The sequence below is a fragment of the Sebastes fasciatus genome, chromosome 22 (assembly GCF_043250625.1).
Source record: "Sebastes fasciatus isolate fSebFas1 chromosome 22, fSebFas1.pri, whole genome shotgun sequence".
NCBI classification, from domain to species: Eukaryota; Metazoa; Chordata; class Actinopteri; order Perciformes; family Sebastidae; genus Sebastes; species Sebastes fasciatus.
In genome coordinates this window covers 17,383,901-17,410,178 of record NC_133816.1, presented here as the reverse complement: position 1 = coordinate 17,410,178, position 26,278 = coordinate 17,383,901, and the positions used below count along the sequence as shown (strand labels likewise).

Genomic DNA, 26,278 nt, shown 5'->3' with positions numbered 1-26,278 from the left:
TGTGTTTGATGTCAATCAAACTGCGCACACTCGAGTCAACTCAAGTGCAGGTTCACCTGTCACCGTCTTTGCTACGCCACGCCCAACGGGGGAAACTGCAGTAGTGATGGGTCAGGGTTTTTTAATACCTGCACCCAGCCGACCAATCGGCACCGCTCAACCCACAAAAATATGCGTTAATCAATCACCTGAAACCAAAAACCGTCAACTTTATGCATTATATTCGCACAATTGTCAGGACTGAGGACTGAGACGAGGACTGTGCGCTGCATTGTGTGTGTTATAGAGAGAGAGACAGTGAGCGAGAGAGAGGGGGGGGGGGGGAAGAAGGTGGACTATTGCACGCAATGTTTCTGTAAGTTAGTAATAACTAATAAGTTGCTGGTAAAAAGGTGAAGCTGATACCTGAATGTTTTGCTAATGATAATTAAAGGAACGATGTGTAGCATTTAGATGGATCTATCGGCAGAAATGGAATATAATATTAATAAGTTTTTTTTTTTAGTGTATAATCCACTTGAAAATAAGAATTGTTGTGTTTTTGTTAGCTTATAGTGAGTCCTTCATATCTACATACGGAGCGGGTTGTCTTCACAGAGCCCGTCACCATGTTTCTACAGTAGCCCAGGATGGACAAACCAAATATTGGCTCCAGAGAGAGCCAATATTTGGCATACGGGAGAAGTTTCAGTTGGTTGCAATCTGCAACCTCACTGTTGGATGCCACAAGATCCTGCACACTGCACCTTTAATTAAGCAAACCTGTGCATGTTACCAACCATACACCAGTACACCCAAATTATTTTTGACATTCACACACTTTAATTTTCACTCCCATGTGCAGTGAAAAGCTCAGGACATGACTGTCCTGTTGTCCCCTTGTGCTTTTTTAATGCACATGCAATAATGGTGATTCCTGCTTTCCACATTTATTGGAAGTCTGGCTATAACCATCACCAAATGGCATTCAGATGTAGAATGAAAATACAATGCAGGACAGTCTTGTCCTTAAGTCATGGCATGTTGTTTATGTTGTATTTGCATTTTCTGTCCAAGTATTGAAATGAGGATTTTTGAACCGACCACACGTGGTAAGTGTCACGGTAGCCAATGTCAAAAAACAATAGACTTTCACAGAGGAGTTCTGTCTCCAAACAGCGCGAGGAGCCGCATGTGCTCATGGGGTGGCGAGAGTCCCTGCCTGAAGCTGTGGCAGCTGGCTTGAGGTTATCTGAGCATGCCTGCTAGCTCGGTGCCTGATGAATGTGTCTGTCTGCCATTCTCTCTGGTTTGCTCTTTCTTTGTCTCTTTCCATTTACAATTACACTACTATTTTTTTATCTGAGTATGTGACTATTGTTTAAATGATCAAATAATAGATGAAATACCTACAGCTATTACACTTTTATATTTTAGGATAACCTACACTCCATTAGATTGCATTATCTGCAGTCACATACTACACAAACACACTGTACTAAACTTACTGTGGCTGGTTTTCAAGATTTGTTTTTTAAACAATATATTTATTGAGTTTTTCCTTTTTTTCCCAACAAAGATAGAACACAATATAATATAATATAATATATAATATAATATAATAATATTGCATGAATAAACTTAGCATAAATGATAACAAAAATAATAATAATAACAGTGACATTAAAAAAAGCAGTAGTCACAATTGTGACAGATACAAGTGGAGAAAAAATATATATATATATATAAATAAATAAAAACAAATAAAGAAAGAGAGAGAATTACAGAAGTAGTAGTATTACAAGAGATAGCTTCAAGATTCAAGCCTTTTATTGTCATTGTGTAGTACAATGAAATTAGATGACGACAAGCTGTATGCATGCAGTATATTCTCTTAAACAGTCTGACCATGGACATCACCATTAAGAGAGGTACCCGTTTGTAAAAAGGTTACAAAGTCACCCCAGCATTTATCAAAGAGCCATGGTTTCTTCTTGGGATTAAACTTTGTTTTCAAGATTTGACGTTATTTTGAAAAAGCGTATTTTTATTTCATTAGTGTGTGGATTGTTGGGATGTGTGCGAAGTAATCTAAAGTAAAATGTCGCTGCACCTAACACGTCTAAAATATTTACACATAATACAAACAAGCAGACTCTCTTAATCCCTTGAACCCGCTGTTAGCCCCTCTGTAATCTGCCCAGCAGTGTCCTGAAGCTCACTGTGGTTGTGTATGAACAGGACATTGGTGTTCCAGAAACATCAGCGCACACTGAACTCAGGTTTTCCGGTCTTATCTCTGTGACAGCCATCTGGTTTTACTTTTCTCTTACCTCCATTTTCTCCCTGTCATCCTTTTAATAATTTGATTTCCTTTTCTAGTCTGTCTTTATTTCCACCACCGCACCTCAATCTCTGTCTGTCATCCTTCTCCTCCCTTTCTTCTTCATCCTTTCAGAACATTATTCCAGGAAAGGACATCAGGGAGCAGACGCTCACAAGATAAGACTTTGATAACATTAACTTTGCTTGGAAAACCACCACGGCCCCGAGTCTTGTCAAGTCTTCAGAAGTCATATTTTCAAAACACAAGTATTGAAGGACAATATTAAGATAATGGCAGGCACATATTCCACATACAAAAGCTCAGTTTGAAACCGTTTTATTTGGATTAGAAACTAATGAAATTACGCTAACTCAATGACATTTATTACTTAATTCAAAATCATCTTTTCATTCTGAACCCCGTGCTAGGCTTTATCTGATTTTCCACCTGAAGGCTACATTCATTGAGTGTGTCAGACTGCTGATCGAGCCCCATTTCGGCATCTCGCACCATGATGAATCAGATGTTCGGGATGAACTGGCCTGTGACACTCGATCCGCAGGAGGACTCAGACACAAGTACATAATATTCACCTCGTGGATGCCATTTATTAAAATGTAATCAAGTATCTTTCAGAGAAGGACTTTTGAGGCACGAGCACAGACGGATCCAAAGTAGAAGCTTTGGGCCAAATGTGACCCTTTGTTTAACCTCCCTCCACCCACCTTGTGCTTATCAACAAAGCACCCTGATAATACCGTGCGAGGCGTTAACCCCTGCCTGCATACACTTTTAAATCATCAATCATGTATTTTTGATGTGTGAGATCATACGAACGAGACGGGGATGGACCAGTAAGTTAATATCAGCTGCACTTTATCTGTTCAAGGCCTCAACTAGAGCTGATGACACTGATAAGGCTGGTGTTATGATGATAGATCTGAGCGTAATCATGATGACATTGGTGGTAATAAACACAATAGAGACGGTTATGGTGGTAAATATGAGCCCAATTTTGTTTTTGGCTGTGTGGTATTGAAAAGACAATTTTCTGAATGACTTATCTGAAGAGAAAGACGAGAGACAAATGCGTCAGAAATTGGCCAGGACAGGTGCATGTTTTGTTTTTTTCCCTTTTTAATCTCTCATTCTGCTTTTGCATTTTGACAATACTGACTGAGACTGATGCAATGACACGCTCGTCTCATTGTCTCTGAAGGTCATGCATAATGCATTTTGAAGCAATTCAAATGGATTTTCCTATTTTTTAATCCAATCTGATGATCAATTTGATTTTTTTTCATCCTTGTTCTTTTCTTCCTGTATAGCCTATTGTACTATCCACAATGATCAGCCGCGACAGCGACCCTGGTGTTGTTTTCACCTTGTGAGTCTTTGTGTGTGTGTGTGTCATCATGGCAAAATGTGGTCCTGGAGATGCCTACTGTAGCGGGAAACTACCACAGAAGTGGTTTCGAGTACTTGTCAAGTATGTCAATCTGTGGACAGATTTTGTGATCACGATAGCATCCCAACCGTACAAGATGCAGTCACGAAACTGTACAGGTGTGTAGGTGAGATCAAAATGAATGCTGAGTTTGAAAATGGGTGTGGTCCGAGAAAGGGCGCCGGAAGTAAGGGGGTAGGAATTGGGAAAGGGGCAATTGGACCCCCCATTTTACGCCCCTGGCATGATTTGGCGTTGTGGCTGATGTTGGTTCCCATGGCATGGTGGTCTGTAGTTTTGTTTAAAGGTGCTCTATATGTTATCCAGAGCATTAATATGGCAGCACACAACTGTTTGCTATGTAAAGCTATAAAGGAGTAACGTCTACCTGAGCAGAGAATGAAGTCACTTTCCCTCTGTGTGTGTTGTAGTCTAGAGTTTTTGTAAGTTGTAAGAAAAAGAAATACACTGAAGGAGGAAAGTAAAAAAAAAAAGATTATGAAGTTAAAAGAAATGAAATAACAAATGTTGATGGAAAGCTGGAAGAAAAACCGAGATTGCAGAACAGAAAATTGATACCTCTGAAAGTGGTTGTTAACGTTCATTTAGAGGTTTGCTCGATGGGAAGCTGTAAGCCATGCAGCGGAAATGAATCTTAAAACATCTCCGTGTTACTTTCCACCACTGCTATTTAATGAAATCTAAAAGCCAAAATCAATGGTGTGATGGAACAAGACGGTGCAGATGAATAGCTTTCACGCATTCAACAGTTTGTGGCAGTGAAAGAAACACTTAAAGAGAATGCTGGAGCACTAACACCCTCTCTCTGCTTCACATTTGTTCCCCATATTATCAGCCTTTCTCACTCTCCACCAACACTCATTACGTTGCTGGCCCATCTTAACGGCAGCAAGAGATGAGTTTTTGAGTTGGAAGGAGGCCAGAAAAACATCCACTCTACTTGCCCATTTCCTATTTAGTTTGCTCTTCCAACAGGATGGAGTGGGGGATTGCCAGGCTGATATTTTAGACTGAATAGCCATTTCATTGCCTCTTCATTTATTCAGTTTGACATTGCCTTCTTGATAACGTTAACAGTTTTGTTTTGGTGGGAAGAGGATTTGATTTTACCTCAACCTATTGGCAATGACATGTCCAGACGCTTTTGAGAAAACAGTACGGATGGAAACTTGGCTAGTGCCGGCTCAACCTAACTTGTGTATTTTCCTTTTGGCAGACAGAGGATAACAGTCTAACAAGGCCATGTTCGATACATTTGAAACTTATTAGGGCTGTCAAAGTTAACGTGATTAATTAACACGTTAATACAAATTTGTTTTAACGCCACTAATCTCTTTAATTCATTAATACAACGGCCACTATTTGATCGTTCAGAGGTTGTAGCGGCTCAGTTTTAAATAGTGAAGATACTGATCATATGAAACTAGAAAACCTAAAGAATCCATTGGTACCAATCATGCCATACTAGCTTTTCGTGAAGGATAAATAACGATCGGGATTAACTATGGATAATCATGCGATTAAAGATTTGAATCGATTGACAGCCTTAAAATTTATAAAACTTTCCAAGAGCCTTGAATCGCTATCTTCGTGTATATGAGGTAATTTCAGCTTGATGTTCTCTGGGACAAGCAGGTGATGCACGTGGGCTGTGCAACATAGAATGGCATGTGGGTTAAGTGAGCGACTCTCATAGGAATGACTCGGGGCCATCTTGAAGCCGATAGACCAACACATACTTTGCATATTGCTACAATTACCAGACAGCTTGTCATTGCTCAATTTACTAACAGGTGTCACTATGACATTCAGTCAATCAGTGCAGTGACCAACACATACTTAAGCACATCAATCAGCCTGTCACATATCAGTCAATCAATTAACCCCACTTGTTTGTGTCAATACAGGCAAATACCAGGTAACAGTTATTGTAACAGGGTCTTTGTGTCGGTGTTGAATATCAAACACTCAACACTTTACCATTCTGGATCTCCAGTACAGATTTTGCACTGTGATTAGTGTCATCTGTAATTAGTAAATTACTTTTGGGAAGACAGAAACTAGCATTAGGACTGTCAGTATAATCACCAGTTGAGACATCCACGCTGTCTAAAAAGGATCAGTGGGATTATTAGGTACATTAGTTGTTGTGCTCTTTTAATTACAATAGCAGTATATCTGTTCATACTGGAGAGCACACCAGAATGCACTCACTCTGCTGTGCCACAGGTATGAGCATTACAATATAGATGACAGAGAAATGATTGATTATGAAAATGAATGATGAGATAGTGATTGATGAGCGTGTGAGTTAAAATCACATACTGCTCAGTATGTAGTAGGGATGTTCCTGAATATAGATTGCATGCATAATGCATTGTATTCAATGTGTTATTCTCAGATTTGTTTGTTTAATGAAAACATGGCTACAGCTAAAAGTCACTTTTGTGCTAAAACGGCGCGTTTCAGAGAGAGAGAGTAAATACAGGTATATTCAGACATACAGGATGAGAAAAATAATGTGTTTTTGCACCAGATTTGACTGTTATCAGGCCATTAAAAAGGCGTTATCGGTCTCTATAAGCACCGTATATGTGGGATATGAGGGACCTACTACACCTAATACGTTGAAAGTGAAAGTGAAACTTAAAAGCAACACGTTCAAACATATAAAACTGAATAAAACGTTATGTTTTGAACATAAAAAAAATTACTTTTTTAGATTTAGGCAACAAAACCACGTTTTTAAGTTTAGGGAAAAACATTGTGTTTTAGCTTAAATAACTGTTTCCAAAGTGAAATTGAATGCTTGTGAATACAACGACGACTACACATTGTCAGTTTCACACGGGGTCTCCTGGGTGGAAGCCCTGTGTTTCGAGTCCCATCAATCACCCACCACCTCCACCCCATATGAGGTTTCATGCTGTCTTTGCTACAGCGCCTGACTTCCGCTTCTGCTCCTGTCATAATTACTGAGGTAGCTGTCGTCTTCTTTTATATCTTGTTTCGGTGATCAACCATGTGAATGGATGATAAAAACCTACTATTGGTTGTAGCAGTGCCCTACTGACCCACATCTATGAGGCTTGTAACCATCGATAATGCCTATGGCCTGATAACAGTCTAAAATATGTCTCCTTTAATCATAACAATAGTGATTGCTGGCTGGAAGCCTAGCCTCTAAGCATCCACTGGTTGGTGTTAGTTTCAGAACAACAGGAAAATTAAACGAGCAAACGCTTGAAGCTTGTTTAGACCGTGTATTCCAATACAATGTACCGTACTTGTCACCTTATCATTGCATGTTAATGCAGTTAAAAGTGCAGAATCATTGACACTGACTTGTAGTGTGTGCCACATTGGTTCTGTGCAACAAAACCCTGATTTGGCTCCTCATTCACTCTGCTGGAACAATGCTGAGAGTATAGACTTGTTTAGCCAGGGATTGGTCTGCTGGTCATCGGCCAGCAATAGAGCGTTGTCATTTATTCATAAACACTGAGAGATAGCATTACTATATGTAACTACTGTATATAAGGATACCACATTTCAACCGTCACACTTCTCAGTAACAAGGCTTTGCCTGTATAGTGGATGTATCTGTTTAATGAATTCTGTCTGGGTGCTATTTTTACCCCGTACACAGTTCTGAATACGCGCTGATTTCTAAAGTATATCTTGTTGAATTATCACCGCCGTAATGAAACATTCCCGCTTCTTTTATGTGAAGAGCTCAGGCAATCAGCAGATGAGATTGAGTTCTTCTACACTGATAGAGATGCAATATCATCAAATCAATCTGATGGATTCAATTAAAAATACCCTGCATGCCTTTTCATGTCAGAGTTACAGAGTTGGAGACTTTTTTTTTTTTAATATAGATTTATAACGGAAAAATATCCGCGGTGCCATTGTCCCAACCGAAATAACCGTCATTAAAGTGATTCTGAACAGGAAATGTGCCATGCCATTATTTGGAGCGGCTGGAGCCTCAGCTGAACATAGATCACTGGTGGGTGTTGATCCATCTGTTTCCCCGCTGATTTCAAGCTCCTTTAAGCAGTAAGCGCAGGTCTGGGATCAGTGTCAATGTAGGGTTTGGTGCGGGGCCAAGGTGTGAGCGGATTAATGTGTGTGTATGTGTATGTACATGCGATGATTGCCACAGACACATGACTCTCTGGGACCAGAGCTGGAGCAGGATTACTGCTGACTCACCAGGGAGCTGCTTCATGTGTGTGTGCGAGATGGTGCGCATTAGTGTGCATTTGCTTCTCCACAGAGTGATGAGAGGAGGTGATGAGGATTGCACCTGAACATGAACACCTATTTTGCTCCCTGGAGACTTTCTGCTAAGTCAACAGCGTCGCCCACACAGCCATATAAACTTCCTTCACTAAACTTTTTGCAAAAAACTTTAGCAGTCGCTCTATTACTCACAGACACATGCACACACGAACACAGACATAGTCACACAGAGATATACTAGGCTGAATGCTAGCATGGCACCAGTCTTGCCATGCTGGATCCTGTTGGGAGCTGTAATTATGTGCCAGATAGAGAATTAGGAGTGTTAACCAAGCAGCAGTGCAAACAACAACAGATTAAGACTGAAACAACACAGCCACTCAGAACCCGATGCTGCTGAATACTGCGGTGTACGAGCTTGATTATTTTACGGGCTCCTCCGACAAGGCTACCAATCCTTCTCTTGTTGGCCAAAACGTTAATCCTCACTGCTACATGCCAAACGATTACCTGAAGCTAAACCTTATCCCAATTTTAACCTCAGCCGTTAAAGCTTACTTAAACCTAAATTACCCTGATAATACTGTAATATACTACTAATGAATTTAGCCTCCAAAGATCATTTACTAACCCTAACTAAGTTTTAAGATCATTCTGGAAAGCACTGGGAATAAAATATCTACTTGGCACTGCAGGAGACTTTGGTCTGGGGATGTCACAAGAACCGATATTTCGGTACCAAGTCGATGCCATAACTCTGAAAAAGTGACAATACTCATTTTTCTACAGTACCACAGGTACCGTTAGGGATTGAGACTAATGTCATCCCGTCGTCTCAGAGGGCGCACCCTATATTTTCCCTGATGATGCTACATTGTGAACAACAAATCCGTGTTGAAATTGAGAGGACGAAAGCTAGTGAACGTTAACGAGAGGTGCCATTTATTTACATTAAGATGCATTCAGGCTTTAACTTCCTAACACTAACGTTAGCTCTAAGCAGCTTATCATATATAATTAAAACAACTAATGCCAATTAAAGCTCTTCAATGGGATTTATTGTTTTGCTTTTGTTTTTTACCTTGGTATCGAGAATCGTGGCGTTTCCCTGGTATCGGTATCGACTGCTAATTTCTGGTATCGTGACATCCCTAATTTGGTCCCAGGACTGGCCTACTTCAGCATCTTTGGCCTGGTTTAGGAGCTCTCTGACTGCTCTTTGAGCAGCAACAGAACAGAGGTGGATTTGCCTCCCACAAGCCCATCATCTGCGCTGCCTAGTGTGACAGCCGTGCTGTGTATGCGTGTGTCACTCTGCGTGCATGCATTGTGTGTCTGCGCACATCGCCGTGCCTCATGAGCAGCGTGGAGCAGGTTTTGATGAGAGCAAAATGACATAGTGGCCCAGGAGTCCTGCATACTACTGATTGAAATATGTGTCAGAGAGAGGTTTCTTTTTCACTCACACACACAGCAATCCCTGTCTCTCATTTCCCCCGCCATCAGGGACACATACAAATACACTGTTTACATGAACAGAATATGAAGTGATAGTATGAAAAAGTAGTGTTTAAAGACTGTTATTCCAAGAATTTGTGGGAGAGTTGTTCCGATACTGATACCAGTATCGGAAATGCGTCCGATACTGCCCCAAAATTCGGGATCGGCGAGTACACCAGTCTATGCTCCGATCCGATACCATAATATACCAGCCCATAAAAAAATCGACTTGTTATACACCGCAACAACGTAGTCATGGGTATATAGCGTTAAGCGTGTCCGTCCTGCTGTGTCACACTTTTGTTTTCGGAGCAGAACTCGGAAGCTATTTCATTTAAGAACTTCAAATTTGGGGTGATGGTTAACAGTGTGGTCTAGCTGTGTCTTTTGGGGGTTAGAAGTCCAGGGTGCCCAAATATTGTTATAATTATAAATATAAATATAATTATCTAACAAGCTAGATTGTGCTCAATAGACTAATTCCATTAGCTCCAAAAGGGCAAAACCTTTTGCCCTACTTTAGTAGGGGTCAAGCAGTGAGCAGGACTATGTGAGCCATGCTTGCTTTTGCCTTGTTTAACTGGAAATCAATTCTTCACCGCTCCTAAACAGTAGCCTGCTGTCACCCTGGATGTATCATGACTGCCACTGGCAATCATTGTTTTAGAGCAGCGCAGAAGAACTGATTGCAGGTAGTTTGTCACTGTGACGATACCAAACAACAACGGTGCAGTGCTAGTAGAGAGAGTAACAGTAACGGTAGTCAGAGTGAAGAAAATATCCGCCATTTGGCAATATTTCACAGTGGAAAATCTAACAGGTAAAACGACGTTATGTCCAGTATGTAAGGCTTCCGTTTTGAGGTGTGGCAGCACCCTAGTAAGGTGTGTGAATATTGCACCCTGCAGGACATTTAATCCTAGCTTCATTTATTTGTGTTCTTTGTAACTGGACAAACTGAATAATAAAAGAATTGCATTCATTCTCTACATGTATTTGAACATCTTTAGAAATACCAATAAATGTAAACCCAGTGCATTTCTTCACATTTAAGTGCGATGAATATTTTAAACATAGCATGTATAAACACAGACAAGTAGGCACCCAAACTGCCAAAAATAGGGCTTACACAACTACAAGCAGCTGGGACATCCTGAGTGGATGTCCACCTACTCCACCGACAGACTTGCACTCCCCAACCTCAGCTCACATTATCCTCTTCATGCTGCAAAGCAAGCTGACTCTATGGTTGAATGGATGCATGATTTGAGACCTGTCTTTGAAGTCCACCGAGGCAGGGGATGGGAATTGATGGATTTGTGTTTCATGACATGCTTTACTGGCACACTGCCCTTCTCAGTCACCCTGGCTCATCTCTGGTTTATACTGCAAATTTTAATCCTATTTATCCAAAGCTGACAACCTTGTATAAGTCACCCTTCTCCTTCTATACTTCTTCTTCTTTGTCTCTCTTGATTCTTCTTATTCTGTCTCTGTTTGTGTGTTTCTATATACAGTACAGCTCTGTCTCCTTGTATGTCTTCATCCGTCTCTCACGCTCTCCTTCACCTGTCTCTACTCCTTAGCTCCTGGTTAAGAAGGTGTTCACCCTGTACTCCCCGGCGGTGCGGCAGCTGTCTAAACAGGACCACTTTGTTTTGGCCTGCGGCTTCACTCCAGCACGTTGGAAAGAAACTGCTCGTAATGAAGAGGTCAGTCTCTCTGTTCTACATGTAATGATGGTTTGAACATTTCCTACAGGCACGTAACAGCATTCATTCGGGTAATGAGGGTTATTCACAAACTTTCAGGGAGCAATTTACTTTATGCAATGAAAATAAATCAAACTTTGATTATGTAATACTGTTTTTTATGATGTGAGAACATACTGACGGAGGCCAGCCTTTAATATGCTGTGCAGGTTTGTGTCACCAGAACCAACTCCTTTGTTCTATTCCAGGCTTTCTGTACCAATTTAATTAAAAAACTGTTATTATGTTTTCCAGAGGCTTGAAAAAAATAGAGGGCTTTACTCCAGAGGTCAAAATCAGCAACAGATTCACCTCGTTCGTTGATTTTATTTACAATCAACGAGCTGACAAATCTGCTATTTGGCACGAAGCCTTCATCTATTAATTAAAAAAAACAATTTGATATTCCAAAGGCCCTCAAAATACCCAAAAGGCATTGCTATGCGTCCCTTCCAGCAAAACATAGGCTGTCATACTTACTGTCTGTCTCGTCACCCTATCCTTAATGACAAAAACATACTCTTTATACAACAGTGTTGTGAAACCAAAGTACAACATATTACTTTTGCTTTAGAAAAGCACAGTTGTGTATACTCTATGACTGCTCTTATGTCCTTGTGAAATTAACCCTCTTAGTCGCCAAGGGGGCGATACAACAAGAGGCTTGTCAACCTGGTGCCATGACAGTTGTGAAAGAGTGAACAGAAGGGCAAATGTAAGAACAAATTGTAAAACATTTTTAAAAGACAGTTCTTCTTCTTGCCTCATATATCACTCCTCACTGCAAAGCTTCAAACTGGAGCTGACACTTGCATCGTGCTGAGAATTTTGGCCGAGCTACAACAACACTGTGGTATGCAACAACAGCACAATCAACTTTGAATCAACTTTGAATAGTTCAAACAGTCTTGTGTTTGAGAAATTACGTAGGAAACGCTTCGGCCTGCAGGGTTTGCCCAGACATCCTGTAATGGAAACGAATTGCAGCTGCTTTTATCCATGATCTTATTCTGTTGGTCACTACCCAAATTGTGTTGCCAGAGGTGGGAGATAGTTGCACAATCAGGCTCAGCTCTTCCATCACCGCAAAAGACCAGTACAGCATCTGCATGACCGCAGGTACTGCGGTTCTTTTGGCGCAAACCCTCACTACCAACCATCAGAGACATTCTTCCATTTATAGGTAAAATATAGTGTTCTTGGACTTGAAGTTGCACACTGTCATCCCCCCCCCTGATTCAAATTCAAGCTGCTCCAGTGCACACTGATGGTCACAGCCTGACAAATCCAGCAGGGCTGAATCACCAGCAAGGGGCAGAGAAACAGTGCTGAGGTCACAAAGTGGGCTCTCCTCTGCTGTGCATTAAGATCACAGACAGAATGGGCGATGAGGCGCAGCCATGGCAGAGCTCAGTCGCCATTCAGAATGAACTCGACCCGAGGAAACGGCCTCCCCTCCTGTTACGCAAGGACCAGATGGCTTGGGCACAGCCCCAGAGCCTCGTACTTCTTCATCCACTAAATCTATCCCATTCTCCTGTCAGGTGAAACACTGGGGATTATGGGTAAGGGATAATGTACAGTGAGCCGGTCATTGTTGTGAAATAAACCCCAACGCAGAAGGGAGGTCTTGCATTGCTCTGAAGGGGTTTATGTCACAAAAATGACCAGCTAGCTGTATATTATCCCGCTTATTACACGGCTACTTACTTAAGAAATCAATATTTGACATAAAAATGGTGCTCCAGAGTCCGACATCAGAGCTGCGTCCATAGCAACGGTCTGTTATACATAGCAACGGTCTGATATAAAAAAATAACAGACCGTAGAATGCCGTGATTAACCAATCAGAATTGAGTGTTCAACAAAGCCGTGAAATAAATGTCTATATACCAAGCTTAAAGAGGACCTGTCATGCAATTGTGCTTTTCCCCTTTCCTTTAGTAGTGTGTTACATAGTTTTTTATGCCTCCGTGCCAGCGACAGCCGTAGCTGAAGGCATTATGTTTTCGGGTTGTCTGTATGTCTGTCCGTCCATCAGTACCATTCTCGTGAACGTGATATCTCAGGAATGCCTGGAGGGAATTTCTTCAAATAGCGTACAAATGTCTACTTGGACTCAAGGATGAAATTATTTGATTTTGGTAGACAAAGGTCAAGGTCACTGTGACCTCACAAAACACGTTTTTCTGTAGCTCAGAGCGTTTCAGACAGAGGGTAAAAAGCGGTGCTGCAGCACAGCCGGTATGATAAAAATAAAGTGTTTTTTGAGAATTAAAACATGTAAACACGTTCTTAATAGAAACCCAAAATGCAAGTGAGCACCTGAAAATGAGCATAATAGGTCCTCTTTAAATGCTAACCAAATATAAAGGAAACACCTGTTGTCCATCACCACCTGTTGTCCATTACCCAGCTCCAGTCTGCCTAAGCTAACCCCATCATTCATATCTCACAGATCAAGGAAAGGTCTCACAGGCAATTGGCACATGCAGAATGCATTGTTCACCTCCACTCACCTCTTACCTGACCTCATATTCTCATTTTATACCAGTCAGATTCTCAACAACAGGACTATACCCCCCCTCCCCAACCTCTCTCTGCTTCTGCTGGTCCTCCAGGCTCTGTTGGGAAAGTGGCCCGCCTCCACACACACATCCTAACACACTCTGATGAGACAGTGACTGTAGATGAAGGCTTGACACCAGGAAAAATGTGTGTCTAACGCCCCACAGGGGATCTGGCTGTGATCAAAAATGAATCAAAGAGGGCGAAAAAAAACTTGAAACAGCCAACTTGAAAAGACCTCATCATTTTGTACCTGATCACAAAATCATTTCTTCAGGTTTTTCTTTTTGTAACTATTCATTCGCTAATAACAGACACAGATTGTCACATTTCTCAGTTTTTACCCCGAAATGTCGCCATTGTATAAAAGCCTATTAGCTTGCATTTCAAAGTAATATTAGTCATGCAGGCTGCTGCTGCTGCTGCCCTGATGGCTCAGTGGTCTAGGACGAACTTGCATGGGAATAGCAGGCAGTTGCTGTGACTGCATTAGCTGGAATGTGAACCCCAAGCTGTGCTGTCATCTCTCCTTTAGCGCCCTGTCTGTCTACACCGCCAAATGCAAATATAGGTGAACCAGCACTTTTTAAAACCTACAGTAGCTGCACTAACCTCTCTCCTTGTCTTACAAATGAACCGAGCTCTGGTCAAACACCGGGAGGTGAAATTATGTTTGACTCCTTGTCTGTCTGTCCTCAGAACCTGCCACCGTTCAGCGGAATCACCCGGGACGTGTTTCCCCGCTGTTGAAACACCCATTATAGACTCTAACAAGGTAAACTGATCTAGGTCAGCATGGCGAGATCAGCATTCTTGCAGAGCACTAGTGTTTTTGTTGAGTTATGCCCGTGTTATTTCCTCTTTGACTGCAAAATACAAAGCAGGTGAATCCTCCTTTGAGTAGGTAGATGCAAAGTAAAACGCAGTTCAGACGTAGTTCATTTGCCCCCAGAGGTTGTCCTGAGAGCTGTCAGCTCCTCTTAGTATTCATTGTAGAGCCAAAATATACATAAAAACCTCTTACCAGCGCTGAAACTGGAATGCTCAATAGAGTAAGACAATATTTACACACCACTGCTGTCACTGTCTTAACTTTTTGTCCTGCCTGTCTACACGACTGCTTCTTTAGCTCTCAGAGGGTCGTGCGCGCCACTTTGTACGTCTGCGCGCCAGTCAGCATGTGCCCCGAGCGTGTTTATAAACTAACAGATACTGTAGGTGAATGAATAGCTGTGCATTATAACATGCAGAGCACACACACAGGCAAAAAATTATTTATGCAGCTGCGATATTGCGTTTTTCATCTCCGCTTCGTTTCTCATCTCTCCGTGCTGTGAAAAGCAGATGGCATATTTTGAGGTGGCAGTCATGTGTGCAGAAGAATGGATAGATAGATGGATGGGATAGTCTCTCAGTCCGCACATTTTTTTTGTCTTTTTCTCTCTCTCTCACCAACGGTGACCCCTCCCTGCAGACATTACGTTACTGCTGTGTTTGCACACACTCCTTGGAGTATGTAAAAGCTTTTATGTGACCATGTCTCATGCATGTACTAGTGTGTATCTATATGTGTGTGTTTGTGCATCCCGGTCCAAACAAAGGCCCAGCCAGAGCCCATTGGCTGGGCGGGAGCGCGTGCAGCGTAGTAATGAGGGCGTCATTAGCTTGGCTGGGAGGCTCCTCCACTATTAGCTAATGGATTCTCAGCCATCTGCTCTGACAGGCTCCACTGGTTACTCATTTCCACCTCGATCCGAATGTGCTACCGGAGACGTCTTTCCTCTCTCCGTGTGGAGGCTCTGGGAGCGGCTGAACCCCACCTGCTGTGTGGTTCGACTCCTCCTGTCTGTTTGTCTGGCTCACTGTCAGCCAGCCGCCCGTCTGTCTCTGCGGTCACTTTCGTGGCTCAGTCAGCATCTGTACCATTTTCTTGTTTTTCACACAGTCTACATTCCAACCCTTTCCCTTTTTCTTCTTCCTTGTTTAACCCTCCCGTGCTCCCTCTTTGGTTTGCTTGTCTACAGATGCCTCTCTTAACTTTTCTAGAGTATGAATACTTGTTTGTGTGTTTTATTCGGTTTAGTGATATATCTAGCTGATGTATTCATCTGCCAATAATGTTGTTTTTATGCTTCGGCGACAGCGACTTTCAAACAAATGTCAACCAGGATAAAATCATGAAGTGATCATTTTGCACAGAGAATGTAAACTGCAACTTGACTGGTTGGCGTCGGCACACAACCACGAGGCGGTAATTCTAGTTAACTACATAAAGCATCACAAAGGTTACCACAAAAATAAGATTACACCTCAGGGAATGTGTGTTTGATGTGAAAGACGTTTCAACCACACTTGGTCTTCCTTCCTCATGGTTTGACTTTGAGAATGTCTCCAGAGGTATACCTTGAGAAAGTGTTTTGAAAAGTCTTTTATAACGAAGTCACTAAGTGGAGCTGTGTGTTTGGTCACCTTGTTTTTCTGCTGTCCCCAGTTTACCGGGTCATGTTAAAGTACACAAATAGGCAACAGCCCAGTATAAAGTGCAGTGTGGTGGCTGGATCTTTACCACAATCACCAAAAAATACATTATAAAAGCCACAATTTCTGCCCGGAGGGGGGGGAAACATAAAGTTCTTGGAAAAGACAATGTGTGACCTATCTTGTCAGCCTCACTGGGAGCTGACCTCTTTCTTCCACTCGGGGTTGGATCCAGAAATAGGTTGTGGGCCTATTGCTGGTTGGTCTCCACAGGACACAAGCTGTAATAGACTTTAAACAGACTGGCTCCCAGGGCTAGAGAATGAACTTGCCAACTGGGAACCTTTTGGAAAATGCTTATGAAAACCTGGATTATTTACCTGCTGTGTGCTTTAGTGGAATGTAACTAAGTACTTTTACTCAAGTACTGCACTTGAATACAAATTTGAGGTACTTGTACTTTACTGGAGTATTTTCTTTTAATTTTTCATGTATAAATTGAGGTTTGGGATATTGTTTGGACAAAACAAACATTGTGAAAGTCTTTTACAAGCCAAACAATTAATCAAATTGACTATTTGAGAAAATAAGGATGAGATTAATCCATAAGGAATATAATTAGTTGCATTCCTATATGAAAAAGTTAAAGTCAGCTCCGCCTCAACCAACTACAACAGTAAAATGCTGCTCAGACATTAATGCATAAGGAATGGTAATCAAATGATTTAATATTTAATAGTACAACAGTCACAGATTATACTTACATACTTTTTACTTACCATTTTCAATGCAGGACTTTTGTAATGGAGTACTTTCACAGTGTGATATTAGTCATTTTACTTAAGTACAGGATCTAAATACCACAGACTGTGTGCCACTTACACCTGTCTACATCATTATCTCTCTCCTGCTGCTTCTGTGATTTCAGTCAGTTGTCAAGTGGCTTTTATGCACATTTTTGAAATGCCAAAAAAATAAAATGCCAATCAGGTGCATTCATGTAGAAAATATATACAACTAGAAAAGTGCCCTCAGTAGAGTGCAGATCTCCGCCAGGTGTATCTCCTTCTCCCCTCCCAAACAAAGATTATTCATCTCGTATTGTGCCTCACTTTAGTGGATCATAACATATCAGGTGTGGAATTAATCTGTAGATGTTCCGGTTCAAAATGAGACAAAACGTTTCTATGGATGTCAGTTTTTGAGCCACGACAAACGCCAAAATGTGGCCTTTAAGCCTAGCTGATTGCCGGAAATGACTTTTGCTACTGAAGCAGTTGTTGATCACTTGCGGCCCCTACCGGCCGGTTAAGAGGAGGGAGGAGTCAGTAGTCAATGACGGTACTAAACAGTCAATAAAATAGGTTTTTCAAAACTTGTGAATTACCGTAACCACGAGAAGTCCTTGACCAAACAGTCATAAATGAGCACAGAGAATATTAGGCCACTTGGTCCAGTAGTATGAGAGATTAGCTGCGGACAGACAGACAGACAGACAGACAGATAAACACACACACAACCGAACGCATGATCTCCCCACAAAGACCAGACCTACTTATTTTCAAAAAGGGATCTTAGTTTATCTTCTAGTAACACAAAGCCAATCTCAAAGTTAGACGCACTTTATTTTAATATATTAAGTATTCATATTGTGGAACAATTTCATTATGCAATATCCATACACATCCAGTGTTGATCAGCATCTTCTGCCATGCAGATTGGCCGCAGATTACAACTTTCTGTCATTAGCTCAGAGTGTCTGTCTGTTTTGACTAATAGTCTCTATTTGTTTTTATCTGCCAGTATTCCCCATTCCCCCATGATCCTCTGTCGCTCTCTTTCTGTCTTACGCTGTCCATCCATTTCTCATTTACTATGAATATCACAACATCCGTCCCTCAGGGGCTCTTCCAAGAAATTACACACCCTTCGCTTTGACACAGACGTGTCGGAGCATTTATCACACCTATCAGGATGCGTCGTCAACATATGATCACATCCGCCGTCTCTGGGGGGCTTTAGCTCATCCGCACACACACACACACACACTTGACACACGTCATACACAGACTGCCAAACATTCAGATGTATCTGTCAACTCCGTGATGCTCATCACAGGCATCCTCACATATACCACGGATATTACAAATCTTCTCTCCCTCATGGTTTTCCCTTCCTACTGGTTTAGCACGGCTCCCTTGGGCACAGTAGAACCCTATCCTGTTTAATTGAGTGTATCTCATCATCTGCAGTGGGCCTTCCCCTCCTCTAATGAGTTTTAAGAGCTCCTTTGCTTTCTACCACCCTCTACGCTTCGAGGGAGTCTAGCACCATGCGTGTGTGAGTATTTGTGAGTGTTTTAAAATGGATCGGGCGGGCCAAGTGAGGAGGATTAAAGCACCAATGCGAATCATCTTGTTGACATGGAGTCTCAGAAAGTCTAAGTGAGAGAGACAGATGAGGAAGTAGCACACCCCGACATGCAGGGAGAGACTGAACTCGGGACGAGAGTGAGAGAGTGTCATGATGTTGGAGTCGGAGGAAGGGTTTCTGCACTTTTCCTCCAAGTGCTCCGTTTGTTCCTCCAAAGCATACCTTGTTGTTTTGCACTGAGACTCTAACATTTCACTTCCAGTGGGAGAGGAGTGTTTGCTCTACGGTGTTTTTGGTTTCTGCAAGTGGTTCCTTCAATAGCAGCACTCAAGCGGTGTGGTACACCTGTGAAATGTTAACCTTTTCCACTCTTTTTCCTAGTCATCCCCATGCTCACAACAACTTTTACCAGTCAAGAAATGATAAAAATTATCAATAATCCCTCCAAAATACTGTATTGAGACACCAAGACCTTGAGGAACACCATAGATTTTTCAGCGATTACATGGCGAGCACTTCTGTTGTGTAAACTGCTCAGAAACCCCCTTATTGTCAATCTAGCTAGGAAAGCCATCCATCCTCTGAATGCTCTAGGTCTCTAGTTTGTGGGTGTAAAGTTTCATGAGGCTGTGATTATCCTAGAGGTCACAAGAGGTCATTTTATACAGTGAGGTCAAGTTTCATTGGATTGCTCATTGGATCCACAAGAGTCTCAGCTTTCCAGTCATTTATGTAATTCCATTGGCACCAATGGATTCCTTAGGTTTTCTATTTTCATGTGATACCAGTAGCTTCACTCTAGCTCTCCAGCCTCTTAAAGACAGTAATGTCGGCCCTACATGTATACATAACCTTTGTGACTCTTTAACGTCTCACTTTCAATGGGAGGGGAGTGTTTGCTCTGTGGTGTCTTTGGTTTCAGTAGAGAAGAAGGGTGTTTCCTTTAGTCCTGTAGCAGCACTCAAACCTGTTAAATGTTGCAGTTTTAAAGGCAATGGGACAGACTTAACAATGCAGCCGAAGCATTAGGACAGTGACACAATGTTGCGTCTGGAGTTCAGCACTTTGGATTTGAACTGAAACACTGACAATGAGCTTAACGTGCTGACTTTGAGCTTTAATGTAAGGATTTTAACTCCACCATCGCATGAACCACTATATAATACTGCACTTCCTGACTGCACTGTACACCTGTTTTCTCTTTTGTCTCTTCCCACTCCCACGTAATGTCTCTCTTTCACTTCCCTCCCTCTCGTTCCCGTACTCTATGATTTGTTTTCACTGGTATAATAGTCACATATGTTGATCCAGCTTTATCTGGCTGTTTTGTCTCTTTGGGGCCCCGAGACGATCGAGTCACACGCAGATACCCTTGACTGGATGACAGTGACGCCTCGCAGTGTTTTAAATGGACCCCAGAGATACTGTACAGGCGGACGCACTTTACCAATCGTCACACACAAATAAAACAGTAAATATACATATATGCATATGCGCCGGTCTCGTAACGAATCTATACACACAAACAAACTCATTACTGTATTAGCAGTGCGGTTGTCACTCACACTCCTTCAGAGATAGGCAGCGCTAATTGCCGCTGCTTACCGGTGCTTTCTGGTGACAATATGTTTGCGACGGCGCGTCAGACGGAACTATGCCGTTTGTTGTCGCCACAGCTGGCTGCTAGCACTGGCTAATGCCTCTCCAGGGCATAAACACACACACACACAATGTGGTCTAACTCCTCATCCCTACATGTCCATCATCGCTGTCTCCTCCTCTTCTTCCTCCATCTCCATCTCTGTCTCCGTGTCACTCTTGTAGCAACTCCAGATGCTGTTATAAATAGGAAACAGAGGGCGCGGGCGGATAACAAAAGGAAAGATTAACCTCCTTTTTAAAAAAAGGTGTGTGTGTTTGTATACATCTAGTATGCAAGCTAAGTGCTCATCACTCTACGCATGTTGCGTTTCACCTGCTTAACCTCCACCTCCCATCTTTGTATTCCTTTCCTTTTATGTATCTGTGAGCCTTTTATAAGTACTCTTTGCCCTCGCTTTCTTATTCCACACTTGAGAAGTGCATCGCTACATCACATATGCAAAGGGATTGTGTGTGTGAGATGCTCCCTGTGGTTCCTGCTGTAATTCTGTATGCTTTCAGCTTGTTCTAGGTTCCCAGTGTGACTCAACTCACATGTCTATTTGTGTCTCTCTCTCTCTCTCTCTTTCTCTCGTCTTACTCCCTACATCTTGCTCTTAGTAACTCTTCCTTGCTTTTATTCTCTAACAATTTTTTTCCTGTATTTCCCCTCTCTCTCTTCTGCTTTATTTCCCACTCAATATCTCTCTTTTTTACATTTCATTTCACATTTTCTCCTCTTTGTCCCTCCGTCTTCCTCATACATTTTCACTCCTCCTCTCACTTCCCCCCCCCCTACTTCACTCTCTCTCCCGTCCTCTTTCCATGCCTGCCATCTCTTCTTTCATTTTCTGACTCAACACCTTGCTCTTTGCATGTCTATTTCTGGTCTCTATCTTCCTCTCCCCATGCCAGCATCACCTCCCCCTGGTTCTCATTATCCGTCTCCCTCTCTTCCTCTCTCCTGCCTCTGTCTCTGCTTAGATACCTTCTATTCCCGAACCTGTCCCACCCACATGTGCGCGCACGCGGACGTGCAACCGCGCACACACAGATGCACATTTTTAAAAAGGCCCTGCGTCCTCAGACCAGTCATTTTCTTCTGTATTCATTTTCTCTTTGCCTCTGGGAACGTGAGAAACATGCTAAACTACTTGTTAAAAGGGAAGGTAACTGCGATATCAAGACGAGCCTTGTCAAAGATTGGCTTCTTTCCTCCCTTAAACCCATTTCTAGGATTTCACCTGATAGAGCTGGAAGCAATGCGGGCGCATGATAATGATACACTGAGCACCAAAACATTTTTGAATCTCACATATTAGATGATCAAAGTATAGTGTAGGTAGCGTGTGAAGTCCTCGCTTGCAATATTATCTACTGCTGTTCTATAGCAACTATTATTATTATTATTTTCTACCATGAACTCGTATTTTTGTCACTAATGATCCCCACTCAGTGCAACTTGCAGACAAAGCCGAGCAGATGTTCTTCAGATAGCTGCTGTTAAATTATAGCGCATTATATTTTTTGTCATTCAAACCGTAGTCGCTAACAAACAAGCGAGTCATCAGTGATACGATCAGACCGCAACAAGCATTTGTGTACACGTCTCTCTCGACACCTTTGACTTTTTTTTTTTTCTCTCTCTCAGTTCGCGCTGCTGTTGTTTGGCACGTTGTTACCGCGCCCTCATTTTATTGTCACTTGAAGTGTAATATGCACACCCCCCCCCCTGCTACCTTCTGATGAAATGGAGCAGATGTTCATTGAAAAGCTACTGTGTAATTCTAATTATAATACTATTATAATTAGATTTTTTTTTTTGTCATGCAAACTTTGATAGCTGACAAACAAGAAAGACATTTGCGATATGATCCGCCATTAACGAGCATTTGTATCATTATGTCCATAAATTTCCTCATCATCTGTTTCTAGACTGTTATTAGTATTTTATCGCTGTGCCATCCCTCCTGTCGAGATTTTTTCACCATGCGGTTTTTGTTTTTCCAATCCTCTGAACTCCATGGCAATGAGTCTTGGACAGATTTATGGAGAAAATGACCTCTCGACCAGCCAGTGAGTGCTTTCTTCCCTCATGAGATCAGCCTGCACAGGTACAGATACTAGAAACACACAGTGTGTCTTTGAAACTTTACAAATACTTGGGACCAAAAGTCTAGATGTCTATCTATCTATCTATCTATCTATACTTTAAATCAACATAGCAGGATGGTCAGAGCAGCGGCAATTTTTTTGTGTACTGTTGCCATTGCGCCGGTTGTTGATGCCAATTTTCGTAGAGGCCAAACGATACTGTACGGTACTACAACTTCCATGTCCGTCACGTGATGCCATTGGGCCCAAAAAGGCTTTTCCCCATAGACTTACATTGGGAAAGAGACGTCTGTAACTCAGCGGATAATTTTTTTTCAGGTAAATCAACTTCTTAGTACGAACACTTGAATAGCCCTTATTTAAATCATTAGGTCCTAAAAGATGTAAAACTTACTAACAGACGAATCCAGAGTTATTTGTCTTCCTCCGTTCATGTGAATGAGCCCCAGACCGATGCTGGAGCGAAGGCTGGGAGGAGGAGTTAGCAAGCCGTGACGACAGCGTGACGGCTGTGACCGAGCCATGTGACCGAGTGGACGCTACTGCGCATGTTCCATGGGCCCAATGGATGCGGAAGATCGCCGGAAGATCCGGGTACTCTTCCACTCGGAAGTCGAGCCATTTTGGCTTCATGCGGCACTGAGCAACTTTCATAGGAATGAACGGGAGCCCTGCCTCCAACGTTGTATCCAGTTCTCCTAATACATCCATGGTTGTAGCGAGCTAACTTTCATATCAACTATACCAAGTCACAGATTCACTGAGGTGAGATTTTGCAGTAATGACTCAAACGAGCAGTGGAGCAGACGGTCTCTCCATCTCACTCCCATCTGTCTCCGGGGCTGCGTCCGCTTTTCTTCCCAGGTAACTGCGACCACACTTTATGGCCCCACTGATGTGTGTTCTGTTGTCACCATAACAACTAAGAACAATCACCATTTTCTTTTGTACTAGTCAATTGACCACGGAAAACAGTTCAATGTCCATTCAACTCCTGTTCTCTCTCTAGGAGTCTAACTGAGCAAACACTGCTTCTAGTGGCAGCACCACATTCACAAACTGAATTCTGGCTCCTCTCTCATATTTTTTTCATAAAGCAATGATTACCAGCAGTAGAAAACAGTGAAATGAGTATGCAATTTACATGAAGAAAAAATAAAATGAAATCTGTGGCAGACACCTTATGTTCACACACATTTATCCCACTTTTATTGCACGCATCAGCCACAGCCTTCCACTGTGTAATCAGTGCATCTAAAATTATCGTCTGCAGAACTTACTGTTCTTTGTTTCACTGTGCACGCGGGGATAACGGTTTGTTTTTGGCACAAGACCCACAGGGCTTTTGTTGTCATGACTATTATCCTCCATTCAGGAAAAAAAAAAAAGTCCAAGCAGAAAAGTGGGCTACTGGTTCAGTAGCATTTAGTTGTCATGCTTGTAGGCTATAGTAAAGCTGCTGTGAAAATGGATTTGTTCGATCCAGCACACAGTATTGTAGCTCCAATATGTTTTTTACACCGTGTAAGTTTGCTTTTCAATACACACAGCTGCTACATATAAAAAAAAAAGAGGTGGTGTTCATTTTTCCGTTTGCGTGTAGATGCCTCTACATCTGCTGTAGAGGGTTGGAGATGATGGGATTTTCAACAGGTCCGTGCTGAATTGTGCATGTGTGAGAAAAACAGTGGCAGCCTTTATAGGCCGGTGGAGAGCCCACTCAGTTACTAGTAATGCACACAGTGATAATAACATCTCACCTACTGAACATGAATGTGATGCAGTGGAAATAGCTCTGATAAACACAGCGTACACTGTGTGTCCAGCCGAGCAGACCGCTCGACTTTATGAGGTGATTATATGTCAGTTATGTTTACAGCTTGTTACGCTGCCCCCAAGTGGCCATAAAAAGGTATCACTTTATAATAACCATCATTTATAAATGATAAATTGATAGTTAATTAAACTTAGTTAATAGTTATTTTAATGTTAACAATTAAATTATAATAATGTTTACTAATTATTATTAATGCTATAATTTATGTTGTTTTAACATTTTATTGTTGCACACATTATAACATTTTATATAATATATATAAGTATTTGTTAATGAAAACGAAATTATTTGTAAACCTTTGAGAAATCATTTGTAAAACATCTTTAAACATTATATAGATATTTGTAACACTTTGTTAATGGTTAATAATTTATTTGTTAGGCGTCTGTTAACATGATTTATTTTAAAACTGATGATTATAATACCTTGTTAAATGGTTAATAAATACTTTTTAAAGGATCTTTAAATATTATTAAGATCTGTAATTAATACTTTGTCAATGGTTAATAATTGGTTTCTGGTCCATCTATCTATGTAATGTTTATATATGTTTTACAAACAATTTCTTAAAGGTTTACAAATCATTTGGTTATATTAACACATACTTAATATAGTATATAAAATCGTATAATGTGTACAACAATAAACGGTTAATAAATAGTTTACTAATGTAATCAGAATCAGCTATGATGCAATATATAATTTATAAACAATTATTTCATATTACACAAACTAATGATGAAATAACATAATTAATAACAACTAATAATTAGTAAACATTAATACAATTTAATGGTTTGTTAACATTAAAATAACTATTAACTACGTTAATTAACAATCAATTTACCATTTAGAAATGACGGTTATTATAAAGTGTTACCAAAAAAGATGTGTTTATTTAAAGTTGCTGGAAAGCATAAAATTAGCTAGTCCGCTAGTCTTAGTTAGTCCACACTTGGGCAAAGTTTCAGTGGAAAAGACATGTCCAAATAAAAATAAAAAATACTGACACTTCTCTAGATACAGCTAGCACTTGTCTGGTACTCCAGCGCTGGAGAAGAAATGTTTACGCACTGCACTGTTGGTATGGACACAGTGTTCTTTCTATCTGTTGAGCACAACTACCTAAAAGAAGAAAAAAAAATGTGTTCCAAATCTTGACCCAGAACTGAAAAGGAAGAGGCTGGAACTCCAGTGTGTTGGACAGGAGAACAGAGTTCAAATAGAGATGTGTTCATACTGCTTTATTGTGAACCAATGATGCTGTGGGGAACATGGAGTGACATTTGAGAGAGAGAGACGACCTAGGAGCCCTTCTGAAAAGATTAAGAGATTTCAAGAAAGGTGGAAAGAGGCAGACAGAGAGATAGATTGAGCTAGAAGTGGCATGTAGTCTGAAATTGGAAGTGAAGTATCTGCAGTACTTTGGACACGCACATCCACACCGTCACCTCCTGACAACGAGGTGGAAGGGGGAGGCATCTCTCATGCAGCTGTGTCCCGTTGCCTATCAGAGCTATCTGCCCCCTCCACGCTCTCCTTCTCTCTCAAACCGTGTCCATGTTTAGCCCTCACACATCATTACCTGGAAACCCCACTGTCCTTTTCCTTTCTTAACAGCCTCTCTTTCTGCCCAAGCTCATTCCTCCCTACTGGACGGAGAGGGGGAGGTTGGTGAGTCACAGGCAGGTGTCTGCTAGCCAGCCAGCCAGCCAGCCAGCGCAAGACATTTCTCATCCACTACCTCCTGTGTTTCCTTCCCATCCACCTCTCTCCCTCTCTCTCTGTGGTCTGTTGAGGCCCAGTGCTGCTCACTGGAGATACCAAGACCCACAGAGAAGAGCCAAATCCCGTCTTCTTCTTCTTCTGCTCTTCCTACCACTTTTCTTTTTTTTTAATCTGCTCTCATTCTCCGTCACCCAAAACATCTTTTAATGCACCTGAACATTTCTCTCTCCTTTACCTTTCTCTTTCATTTAGTCCCTCCCAGC

At 41.6% G+C, this 26,278-nt stretch overlaps 1 long non-coding RNA gene across 1 annotated transcript in view; it reads left to right on the top strand.

The window, feature by feature from the left end:
* LOC141760379 (uncharacterized) overlaps positions 1–14,618 on the top strand; it is a 34,550-nt gene extending 19,932 nt beyond the window's left edge. Inside the window, exons 2-3 of the long non-coding RNA XR_012592341.1 lie at positions 11,111–11,236; positions 14,543–14,618. This is a non-coding gene — a long non-coding RNA (uncharacterized LOC141760379). The remainder of the gene's footprint in view (positions 1–11,110; positions 11,237–14,542) is intronic.
* The last annotated feature ends 11,660 nt before the right edge of the window (positions 14,619–26,278 follow it).